Source organism: Silene latifolia, chromosome 8 (assembly GCF_048544455.1).
Source record: "Silene latifolia isolate original U9 population chromosome 8, ASM4854445v1, whole genome shotgun sequence".
In the NCBI taxonomy this organism is placed as follows: domain Eukaryota; kingdom Viridiplantae; phylum Streptophyta; class Magnoliopsida; order Caryophyllales; family Caryophyllaceae; genus Silene; species Silene latifolia.
In genome coordinates, this window is record NC_133533.1 from 85,743,660 (window position 1) to 85,756,289 (window position 12,630).

Here is a 12,630-nt window from a genome sequence, read left to right on the forward strand (position 1 = left end):
GGCATGTTGATGTCTTTGGAGTTGTCCTGTCTGCCCAAAATACTAATGGAAGTTCTTCAGCCCATCTGCCCCGTGTTCTTTTCAGTTTCTTTTTAGGCAGTTTATGACTACCTTATTGCTTGATTCAGCCTGGCCATTAGCTTTTGGGTATCTAGGGGTTGACGTTACCAGGTTGATATTCCATTCTTGGCAAAATGCTTGGGTCTTTTTCCCCACAAATTGGGTTCCATTATCACATACTATTTCTGATGGGACTCCATATCTGCAAATGATGTTTGTCCTGATGAAGGATATTACTTCCTTTTCAGTTACTTGCCTGAAAGAATCAGCCTCAATCCATTTGGAGAAGTAATCAGTCATAGTCAACATGAATACTTTTTGTCCTGGAGCTACGGGCAGTTTTCCCACAATATCCATGCCCCACTTTATGAATGGCCAAGGTGCAGAAATTAAATATAGGAGCTCAGATGGTTGATGTATGATTGGTGCTGGATTTGGCAGGCTTCGCATTTTGAAGAGTATTACAGGCAGTCAGCCCTTAGTGTAGGCCAGTAGTAGCCTGTCCTGAGAACTTTACTTGCCAGGCTCTTTCCTCCTTTGTGGTTGCCACAGTGTCCATCGTGTATTTCTTGAAGTACTAGTTTGTCTTCGTCAGGCTCCAAGCATCTTAGGTAAGGTCCAGCCTGCGATTAAGCCTGCTATCAGAGCTTCATATTATGCTTCGTTGTTTGTAGCTTTGAACTCACAGCTTATAGCCTGTGTTAACATATCACCCTATGGTGATTTGAGCACTAATCCTAACCCTGTCCCCCTGGCGTTGGATGCCCCATCTATGAACAGGGTCCATTCTTGGTCTGGGGTTTTATTTTCTAATTGGTTGACCTCTTTTTTCAGGTCAGGCTCCAGGTTAGGGCTAAAGTCAGCCACAAAGTCCGCTAGGGCATGCGATTTGATCGCTGCCCTGGGTTCAAAGGAGATATCGTATGTGCTAATTTGCACTGACTATTTGGCCATCCTGCCTAATAATTCAAGCTTACGTAGGACAGATTTTATGGATAAGTTGGTCCTGAATATAATGGGATGGCTTTCAAAATAAGGTCGCAATTTAGTACATGACATAATCAAAGCTAAAACATATTTCTCAAGTAATCCCTACCTCATCTCAGCATCCAGCAGGCTTTTACTTACATAATAAACAGGGTGTTGTTGGCCGTCCTGTTCTTTTACTAGGATCGATCGCTCTTTGTGTCGAACGAATAAGTATACTGACAGGGGTTCTCCCTTTTCTAGTTTAGCCAGTAAGGGTAGAGATGATAGATAAGATTTCAAGTCTTGAAAGGCTGTCTCATGTTCATCCGTCCATTGAAACTGTTTATTCTTTCTGAGAAGGTTGTAAAATGTTTTGCACCTCTCAGAGGATCTCGATATAAAACGGTTCAGGGCAGTTACCCAACCTGTCAATTTTTGGATATCCTTGACAGATCTGGGTGACTGTAGTTCCAGGATAGCTTTTATTTGTTCAGGACTGGCTTCTATGCCTCTTTTTGTGACCATGTATCCAAGGAATTTTCCTGCGGAGACTCCAAAGTGGCATTTTGCAGAGTTGAGCTTCATGTTGTATTTCTCTAATATTTCGAATGCTATTTCCAGATGCTTCACGTGATCTGCTGCATTTTTGGATTTTACTACCATGTCGTCTATGTATACTTCCATGATATCACCTATTTGGTCTTTACACATCATGTTGACCAGGCGCTGGTACGTTGCTCCTTCATTCTTCAGGCCGAAAGGCATGGTAGTGTAACAATATATGCCTCGGTCTGTAATGAATGCAGTACTCTCCTGGTCAGCAGGGTGCATCTTTATTTGATTGAACCCACTGGAAGTGTCCATGAATGTTAGCATTTCATGGCCTTCTGTGGCGTCTACCATGGCATCAATATGTGGTAAAGGAAATGGATCTTTAGGACAAGCTTTGTTCAGGTCAGTGTTGTCTACACAGACTCTCCACTTTCCATTCTTTTTCTGCACAACAATCACGTTAGCCAACCACTCAGGGTACATTACTTCCCTGATCATTCCCATATCCAAAAGTTTCTCCACTTCCTCGTTAATTATGGCATTTCTTTCAGCTACAAATTTTTGTCTTTTATGTTGTACCGGCTTAAAAGATGGGTCAACATTGAGTTTATGTGTAATTATATCAGCGCTAATTCCAGTCATATCAAAATGTGCCCAAGCAAACCAAGATGACTTATTTTTAAGAAACTTTACCAGTTCGGGCCTAACACTATCTGGGGCGTCAGATCCTACCAAAACATACATGTCAGGGTACTCAGGGTCCAGGATTACCTGATCTATTTCCATTCTGGGCGGTGCTACATAAGTGCTCCTGACAGGGTACTGTAATTGCTATGCAAGGGACTTACCTGCCTTGGAAGGCTTTAAGGCTGTTGTGTAGCATTCCTGGGCTGTCTTGTGATCCCCTTTGACTGTGGCTATGCCCCAGTCTGTTGGTATTTTGATACACTGATGATAGGTTGATGGCACGGCCTTGACATTGTGAATCCAAGGTCTGCCCAAGATCGCGTTGTAAGATGACAGGCAATCAAGGACTCCAAATTTCTCATAGGATGAGACTCCTTCAACGTAGATTGGAAGGTGGATTTATCCTAGAGTGCTTTTGGTCTCTCCACTGAACCCTACCAAGACGCTGGATTTTTTTTGTGATTTGGTCCTCGTTGATTTTCATGGCCTTCAGCACGTCAAGCATGATCAGGTGTACTGAGCTGCCTCCGTCTACCAGGATCCTTCTTACTGTGGCGGTTCCAATCTGCATAGAAATTATCAGGCAATCATGATGAACATCAGGGATACCTACCATGTCACAATCGTTGAAAGTGATTGTTGGGATATGGTCAGGTTTGCATGGTGAGACAGTCCTTGGCGTCCTGGCTATCTTTTTTTCTTTGCTCGAATCGCCAGCCGCATGATTTACGATCCACCAGATATGAATTTTACTTCGTATATTGGAGGTGGTGGAGGGAGGCTGCAATCCTGTTTCTGCTCCTAACCCTCTTTGCCCTGGTTCGCATTCCTGCCTTTCGTCTTGATCAGGTCTTTTAAGTATTCGGATTTCAGCAGATTGTTGGAATATGTGTCCTCCGACAATGATGCGATCACAACTGTTGATAATGATGATCACATGTTTAAGTCTCATTATAAAGAATACAATTGGGAAGTAATATTTTCACAATTTGGTCCACACATATCGGTAATGATTGGCTGACTAGAGTTTGACATTACTGTCGTGAGACGGTGGTGATCAGTTGATCCCCTAGGTCATACCTAAAGGGCAACACTCTTAATTGATCATTTAATTGATCGTATGAAGATACAGGTCAATTAAAATATTTAAAATTGACGGACGATTTTGGAAGTAATATTTACGTGTCTCATTGAAATTTGATTAAATGAGATACGATCGAAAGTAATTGAATTGTTTCATTACTCAGATGAAATTATTGTTTAAAGAAACAATTGAAATTGAATGAATTATTATAAATACAAATTATTGTGATTTATAATTGGTAAAATATTTTGGTACAAGTAATTATGAATTACTAAGTCGATTTTTGTATATGACGTATTTTTATTAGTACGTTGATTTTTAATATGTTAAAAATGCATAACAAATATATGTAACATATGACATGTGACATAAGACAAATTGACATTTTGACAAAGATAATATGGAGTCCATATTATCTAAAGTGTACCGAAATTAAGGGTGGATTTAGGATAATATTGTGTTTATTATTTGAGTGGTAAGCATAATGATTACCCTAATTGTCTAGCCATGCACACCTAGTTGTCATTGTGAAGACCAACTCTTGCATGCATTGGCTCCCTCTAATCCCCCTTCCACCCGGTTTTTTGAGAGGAAAACCCACTTTGGTTTTTCCTCTTATTTTACCTAATATACACAAAATATAGTGGTTGTAGAATTTATTCATTCATTCATAAAAATATTTTAGAGAGATAAAACATTTCTCCTTCCTTCCTCACCTTCTCCTAACCGGTTTTAGGAGATAAAAACCAAATATTTTTGTGTCAATTTTTCTACAAAATTAATATTGTTCTAGTATACATAATATTAATTTTATTAAGAGTGTGCCTTGGGTATTATACTTTGGGAGAGATCCTATACTTGAATCTTATCCATTAAGGAAAGCACAAGAACAAGAGAGAAGGAGATCTCTCTTATGCCCAAATAAACCAATATTCCAATGTAAGATAAAGATTTCTTCTTTATATTTGATTATAGTTTGCATGCATAAGATCACCATTTAATTTTATGACAAATTAACTTAAAACATATATGAATATGTTGAGTATATAAATCTACTTTTCTTTCAATCGGTATCAAGAGCCTTGGTTTTTGCATGCAAATCGGTTAAAAGTTTTTCCGAGTTATACGATTAACATATAAAACTTGTTTAATTTGTGTTATTATGATATATCACGAAAATCATTATGCATGTTAAAGTTTCTGGTCCTAAAATGTTTTTAGGATATTTTGGTTAATTTATGGATTTTTATTGTTCATATTATATAATAATGGCATTAAAATATGATTTTATGAATAAAATGTCATTTTCGGACTAAAATTAGTTGAATTTTGAATTTTCCAGTGATTTTTGGATATGTTGTCACATATATTATTTTGAGATGACCTGTAAAGTTTCAAAAATTTTGGACTTCTTATGCTCGAAAAATGGATTTTTCATTATTAAAATCGGATTTAGATGAAAAATAGGTTAATATGAGATAAATTTCGAATCTGGTCATAGAAATTTAATATGTTGTCACATTCTATTTTACAAGATGTGTGTAAAATAATAGGCTATATTGAAGTCTTTATGCATGATTTATGATTTTTTGAAGAAAAATAACATAAATAGTGACTTAATTAGTGAAATATTAATAAAACATACTCTATGACTAAGGAAAAACATCACATGTTGTATTTTATTACCTTTTTCAGATCTAAAATTGAAAAGTTGATGAATATAATTTTTCTCATGTTTTTATGATTATTTTGTTAAAACCGATAAACCGCAACATTGTTTTTCCGGATAAATTTCGAAATTTTTAACCTAAATTTTTAAACATTATCAGTGTCATGGTATTTTTTCAAAATTTTCATGAGTTTAAATTTCAAATTTTGAATTTATTTGAAATTTTGTGATTTATTTGAAGTTTATAGCTTATTTTTATAATTTTAGGTCCATTAATGAACAAATTTTAGAAATATGAGTTAATTATGGTCAAATGTTTAGTGAAGACTAAATTTTCAGTCTTAAGAGGTTAGTGTAATTAACTTATGCATAAATATGAATTTATGTAATTTTTGTGATTATAAAATGTTGAATCACGCAAATCCGTAAAAACCGAGTAATATACGATATTGGCTACTTAAAGGCGATTTAGCATGAAATTGGGCATGTTCATACATATTATAATGCTGCATTTGATTTATGATTGTCATAATTTTATTTTATGTAATTTTTACTTAGTATGGCCTTAGTTTTTAATTGATATTACCCGAAATGTATGGGAATATCGATTCGGTTGTAATTTATTGTGATCTCGTATCACCGTTTTGTAATTTAATAGATTTATTTTATTTTAGTTACAAATCTATAATAGGAAATTATGTAATTTATTATGTAATTTTATTCATTTCGGAGTTCCCAAAGACGGATTTCTTCAAGATGGCGATACATAAAGACGGTGTTACCTCGAGATGCGTGCCACAACCGAAGTTCAAGGGACCAATGAAGTTGGTTTCCGAATATGTAATAGTTAATTAGATTTTCTATTTTAGGAAGGCCATACTAGGATTTTTTTATGCTTTGCATTTTATTTATATGTCACATGCATCGCTAAATCGCCATAACTAAAACATGCATTATCTTTTAATCGAGTTTATCGACTGTGTCAATAACAATTATCGTAGTTCACCGCTTTAGTTCACTTAGAACGTGATAGATAATAAATTGACATGACCTCTCGCTAAAAATAAATAATTGAGACATAGCCTTACCAAATAGTAGAAACCATGAAAACCTATTTCGTGAGGGAGTGCACTCGGCCACACCGGGGTACAAACCTTGTTACGTAGGGGAAGTGGGTGATAAATGTCTATCCACTGAATTCGTGTTGATGAGGGTTTCATCGGCCATCCCGTGCCCAAGTTAATGTGGGTTTGGATCATGGACACATTTATTCGAAATTTGGATTGAACTCAACAAAAGTTTTTCGATAAGGGTTTTATCGCCCACACCGTGCCCTTGTTGAATGTGTTTTGGGCTAAAGATAAATGTTAATGTAATATTATCGACCAAGAATTCTAAAAGTAGAATCGATTAAAGTGTTAATCCACCGAGTTATATTGATAAGGGTTTTATCGGCCACACCGTGCCCAAGTTAATATGAATTTGGGTCTTGGAATCATTTATCTAGTTGGGTAGAGGTCACTAGAAAAATGCATATAACTTGTTTAAATTATAAATTTTTACGAGTATTATTATTAAAACGACATTTGTTTTTCTCCTTCTATTTTGTTTTGTAGACCACTTCTTTTCTCATAACAAATGGCAACACCAACCCCTAACGCCACGCCTCTCGCTAATTCATCATGGCTCCGATCCTTCATGGATCGATGTAAACTTGAAAAGAATGGGTCAAATTTCTCCGATTGGGATGCCCAACTCAAATTAGCCGCCCAAGGTGACGACAAGCTTCGTTACCTAACCGAGGCCTCTCCACCCGAACCTAATACTAGGTCGACCGCCGCTACTAGGGAAGCATATGAGGCTTACCATAAGGAGTCCGCCGCAATGAAAAACGTGTTGATATTTGCGATGGAGGCGGATCTCCAAAGGAGAGCCTTTAAAATGGGCACCGCTAATGAGATTTACTCCAAGCTTGTGACAATGTTTTCACAAACTCCGCGGATCGTCCAATATGAGGCGGCCGCGGCATTCTTTGATCTCGACTTCAAAGAGGGTCAAAAGGTTAGCCCTCATGTGCTCAAACTTATGGAGCTAGTCGAGACCTTGAAGATTCAAAAGGTTGAAATCCCCAAAGAACTCATTGTAGATAGGATTCTACACTCCTTATCCAAAGTCAAAGGGTATGTTCAATTCCGGGTGAATTTTAACATGCAAGACAAGGATGTGTCTCTTGAAGAATTGCACAATTTACTTGTGCAAGCCGAGAGGGACATGGGGTTAAATGTGAACCCACCAAAGGATGTGCTTAACATAAGCACTAAGAGCAAGGGGAAGTTCAAGAAGAATGGGAGGAAGGGTAAGAAACAAGCTCCCATTTTCACCAAAGCTAAGGCTAATGATGCTAGCACTTCAAAAATCAAGAAGGGTCCTCTTGATAAATGCCATTATTGTAATGGTATTGGACATTGGAAAAGAAATTGTTCCAAATACCTTGGTGATATTAAAGCTGGAAAGATTACTCCAGTAGGTATATGACTATCCTTTCTTTTTATGTTTCTATTTCAACTATGGTATTGTGATACAAAGTTGTGATAATGTATCTCCCTTTTTATTGTAAATAGGGCCTCCACCAAGCAAAGACAAGGGAAAAGAAAAGCAAGCTTGAGAAACCATCAAGAAGCTAGGAATAGCTTTCATGGAGCTTTGCTTTTTTATTGTCTTATTTTAATCATGTTTTGGATTTTAGAACCTTTAAGTTTCCGTGTTCGACATGGAAAGGTATTTTGGATAATTGGTTGTATTTTGGATAATGGTGGCTTGGTTTGCAACCCAAGTCACCCGTTTTATCATTTTATCCTTTGTTCTAAAATTCGTATTTAAATGCTTGCTCTTAGAAACATATGATTATTCACTTAAAGTGATCTAATAGACAAATATAATGACGGGATTCATTATATGTCCACATGCTTAAGGCTTGTGTATGATCATTTACAAAGTGATTTTGAGTCTATGAACTCTTTTAAAGGAATGTCAATCACCAAGTACACTTACGAAATCTAAAACTATTAGTCAACCTATGAGATAGTTCTCCTTATACTTCAAATTCATTATTTGTGTCTCATATGCTATCTTTGAATCTATAGTATATTTATTCTAAAGATAGAGTGGGAGAAAAATGAGAACACAACACACGAGGCAAGATAAATTTGTGTACTTGTGTAAATGAGATATACGCAAGGTAGAATGATTTGAATGAAGGTATATCTATTTATATAGTATATCCAATAGATGAGATCTATGGTCTCAAGTAAGTTCTATATGACTAAAGAGACCAAGTGAAGTAATCATAAGAGTATGTTCTCAAGATAACTACACGAGGAGACCAAAAGAAAGTTTTGGAACAAGAATGACTAATGTAAAGTCTTAATTGACTAGTTTATGATAAAATTTTGACCAATAGTTTCAAACTTTACTTAAGAGCCTAAATGAATCAAAGTAACATACTAGTAATTAACAAGTTGCAAGGATTGATATACCGATATCTTCAATAGCTAAGTTTTTAACCTCGCAAAAATCATTACTTAACCACATTATGAAAATGAATTGGTTAAACCTCCTTCTGAAAGAGATATTTTGAAGGACGTGTATTAGATATTATTTATATTTAAACAATGACATTGCTACGTATCATTATGACATGAACGAATTAGAGATTAAAATCTCTTTCCATAAGGTTAAGATGAGACCTCTTCAAAATAAGAATTTTGAAAGGATATGATGGGAACATATATGGCTTCATCTTAATTACTTTGCAAAGCAACATACATTCCAATTTTGAAATGTTTTCGATTGAGTAATCAATTTCGAAACATGTGAAATTAAGTGGGAGTTTAGAAATTATCATGTGAAGACATGGAATTTAGTGGGAGCTATCATCCTTTGAATATTTACAACTTATTACTCATTAGGAATGACGAGCTAATATCTTCTTTCACAAAGAAGTATTTGAGTTTTCAATTCTGGATGAATATGGACTATGATGAATCCAATTACATCAAGAAATATTGAATTAGTATTAAAAAATACACATCGTATCAACATACACATCGGTTATTCATGTAAATGAAAATGGAATTGCCATTAGTAGTCATGGTCGTTCATTGAACCTAAGAACGGTTGATCTCATGATCATTAGTAACTAATGTTTCCGCCATTAGAATAATCATGCACATGTCCAATGGTGAATCATATGCATAAGAGCATGATGATTCATTGGTAAGCCATAATAGAAACGTCATGAATTCTCGAGTAGAATCCGATGAGCGATTTCGGTGTTTGATAGAATGCTCTGTTATGTGACAAGAGGTTGCACATATTAATGAAAATCCGAGCACATGTAAGGATTTATGAGAATCCTAAGCCTTTCAAGCTAAAAGGAGAAATAAGAAGTTTGGAAAGATACTTAGTTGAATAAGAAGTTGCTCAAAACTAATCTTTCCTAATATGCTAGGACTTGTGAGAAGTGCTAGACTAATCATCTTGACAAATTATTGCAAGACTCTACAAAACATATACCTAGTGCATTGTGTGTGGATGGAGCACTTGATCAGTACAAGTTATATCATTCACCACAAATTCGTTCGTTATGTGATAATCGATAAAGAAGTTCTTTCAAGATAAAGAACCGAAACCAAGGTCGGGAACCTTGATGTGTACTTGGTAAGGTTCATTCTATGAGTGATAACATGAATATAAAGGATAATACGATTAAGAAGTTTGAACACATGGACACATAACATGTTAAACTTCTATTGCAATCAACAAGTGTTTACACACTTACGATATGCATCACAAGGTTGTAATATGTATTGACTACCCGAGTGTGATGTCGACATTTGTCGTTTGAGTTATTATTAACTCACCTAATACTTTGTTACATCCAACGGGTTGTAGAGACAATTGAACCCCGTTTAAGTGAACACGGATTAGCATTGTATTTGCCCATAGTTACTTACATGAGGTGACGTCTCGAAGTGACTAGAGTGTGATGCGATTGATGGCAAGTTCAAGTGCCATAAAGTCATATGAGAATGACTAGTCGATCACATAGGCGGACTGTTAGGAACATTTTGTCGGGCCTTATGACCGCTTATAGAGTTCTGGCAAATTTATATAGCTTGGTCGTGGCGAGAGCTACTATAGTATTCAAATGAGTCGATTCTTTTGACTAAAGACTATTCGCCTAAGATGGCACAGTTTCAGATTAACTTTGATTTATGTTACTACGACCTTCGTAAATGGGTCAAATGGGCATATTTTGGGTTATGATGGTTGTGGCTAGTTGAAGGGAATGAGTGCAATAGGAATTGTCCACCCCTAGTCAGGGTTATAACAATATCTCAGGGTCACTCGAGGAGTAATGAACTGGAAATGCGTGGCCACGCTCGGAATGTATCCATGGTGGATAAATCCGGTCAATCAGTTATTCTCCAGATCGAGGAAACCACTCTCGATATGATCACTTGCAAGTACAACCTGAAAGACACCTTGCATTGAGTGAGAGATAGTAATAGGACAAGAGAATTGGTGACGCACACTTGTCGAGGACAAGTGGGAGATTATTGGAATAATATGTGTCCTCCGACAATGATGTGATCACAACTGTTGATCATGATGATCACATGTTTAAGTCTCATTAAAAAGAATACAATTGGGAAGTAATATTTTACTGTCAACTGGTCCACACATATCGGTAATGATTGGCTGACTAGAGTTTGACATTACTGTCGTGAGACGGTGGTGATCAGTTGATCCCCTAGGTCATACCTAAAGGGCAACACTCTTAATTGATCATTTAATTGATCGTATGAAGATACGGGTCAATTAAAATATTTAAAATTGACGGACGATTTTGGAAGTAATATTTACGTGTCTCATTGAAATTTGATTAAATGAGATACGGTCTGAGTAATTGAATTGTTTCATTACTCAGATGAAATTATTATTTAAAGAAACAATTGAAATTGAATGAATTATTATAAATACAAATTATTGTGATTTATAATTGGTAAAATATTTTGGTACAAGTAATTATGAATTACTAAGTCGATTTTTATATATGACGTATTTTTATTAGTACGTTGATTTTTAATATGTTAAAAATGCATAACAAATTTATGTAACATATGACATGTGACATAAGACAAATTGACATTTTGACAAAGATAATATGGAGTCCATATTATCTAAAGTGTACTGAAATTAAGGGTGGATTTAGGATAATATTGTGTTTATTATTTGAGTGGTAAGCATAATGATTACCCTAATTGTCTAGCCATGCACACCTAGTTGTCATTGTGAAGACCAACTCTTGCATGCATTGGCTCCCTCTAATCTCCCTTCCACCCGGTTTTTTGAGAGGAAAAACCACTTTGGTTTTTCCTCTTATTTTACCTAATATACACAATATATAGTGGTTGTAGAATTTATTCATTCATTCATAAAAATATTTTAGAGAGATAAAACATTTCTCCTTCCTTCCTCACCTTCTCCTAACCGGTTTTAGGAGATAAAAACCAAATATTTTTGGGTCAATTTTTTTTACAAAATTAATATTGTTCTAGTATACATAATATTAATTTTATTAAGAGTGTGCCTTGGGTATTATACTTTGGGAGAGATCCTATACTTGGATCTTAGTTCTTCCATTAAGGAAAGCACAAGAACAAGAGAGAAGGAGATCTCACTTGTGCCCAAATAAACCAATATTCCAATGTAAGATAAAGATTTCTTCTTTATATTTGATTATAGTTTGCATGCATAAGATCACCATTTAATTTTATGACAAATTAACTTAAAACATATATGAATATGTTGAGTATATAAATCTACTTTTCTTTCACAGATAAGCCACTTCTTTCCTCAGGGTGAAACAGTCATCCGTCGTGTGTCCAATGTCCATGTGGAATTCGCACCATTTAGAATTTTCCCTTCTAGGGTTGGGATTCTCCGACTTCCTGGGCCATCTGACTTGATATTCACGAGCCAGGTTAACTTCTGATTGATCTGGCCTGGAATATGGAGTAGGCCTATAGTTGTTTTCTTTGTTGCTCTTCCTATTGCTCCTTTCATAATCCTTTGGTCCACTGGGTGATCCAAGTTTGTAGCTTTTGTCTTCTTCTAGCCTGATAAAAGCAGGAGTCTTGGCCTGGACATCCTCGAAGGTGTGGCAGGGATACTTAGTGAGCGCACTGTATAAGTCACTGTGTGGTAGCAACCCCTACCTGAATGCCTCCACTACTGTTCCAACGTCACACCTGGGAATGGATACTTTCTCTTTGTTGAATCTTGAAAGGAATGTCCTGAGGGTTTCATCAGGCTTCTGTGTGATTCGGTAAAGGTCACTGGATCGTTTCTCCAACTCTCTGCTGCTTGCAAACTGCTGGTTGAAGCTGGTGATCAGGTTGGCGAAGGAATGGATGCTCCCAGTTAGCAGGTTGATGTACCATTGTAGAGAAGGGCCGGTCAGGGTCGTTCCAAATCCCTTACACATGCAAACTTGTCTAAATTCGCTGGGAAGAGATGCAGCCAGCATTTTTTGTTTATAGAG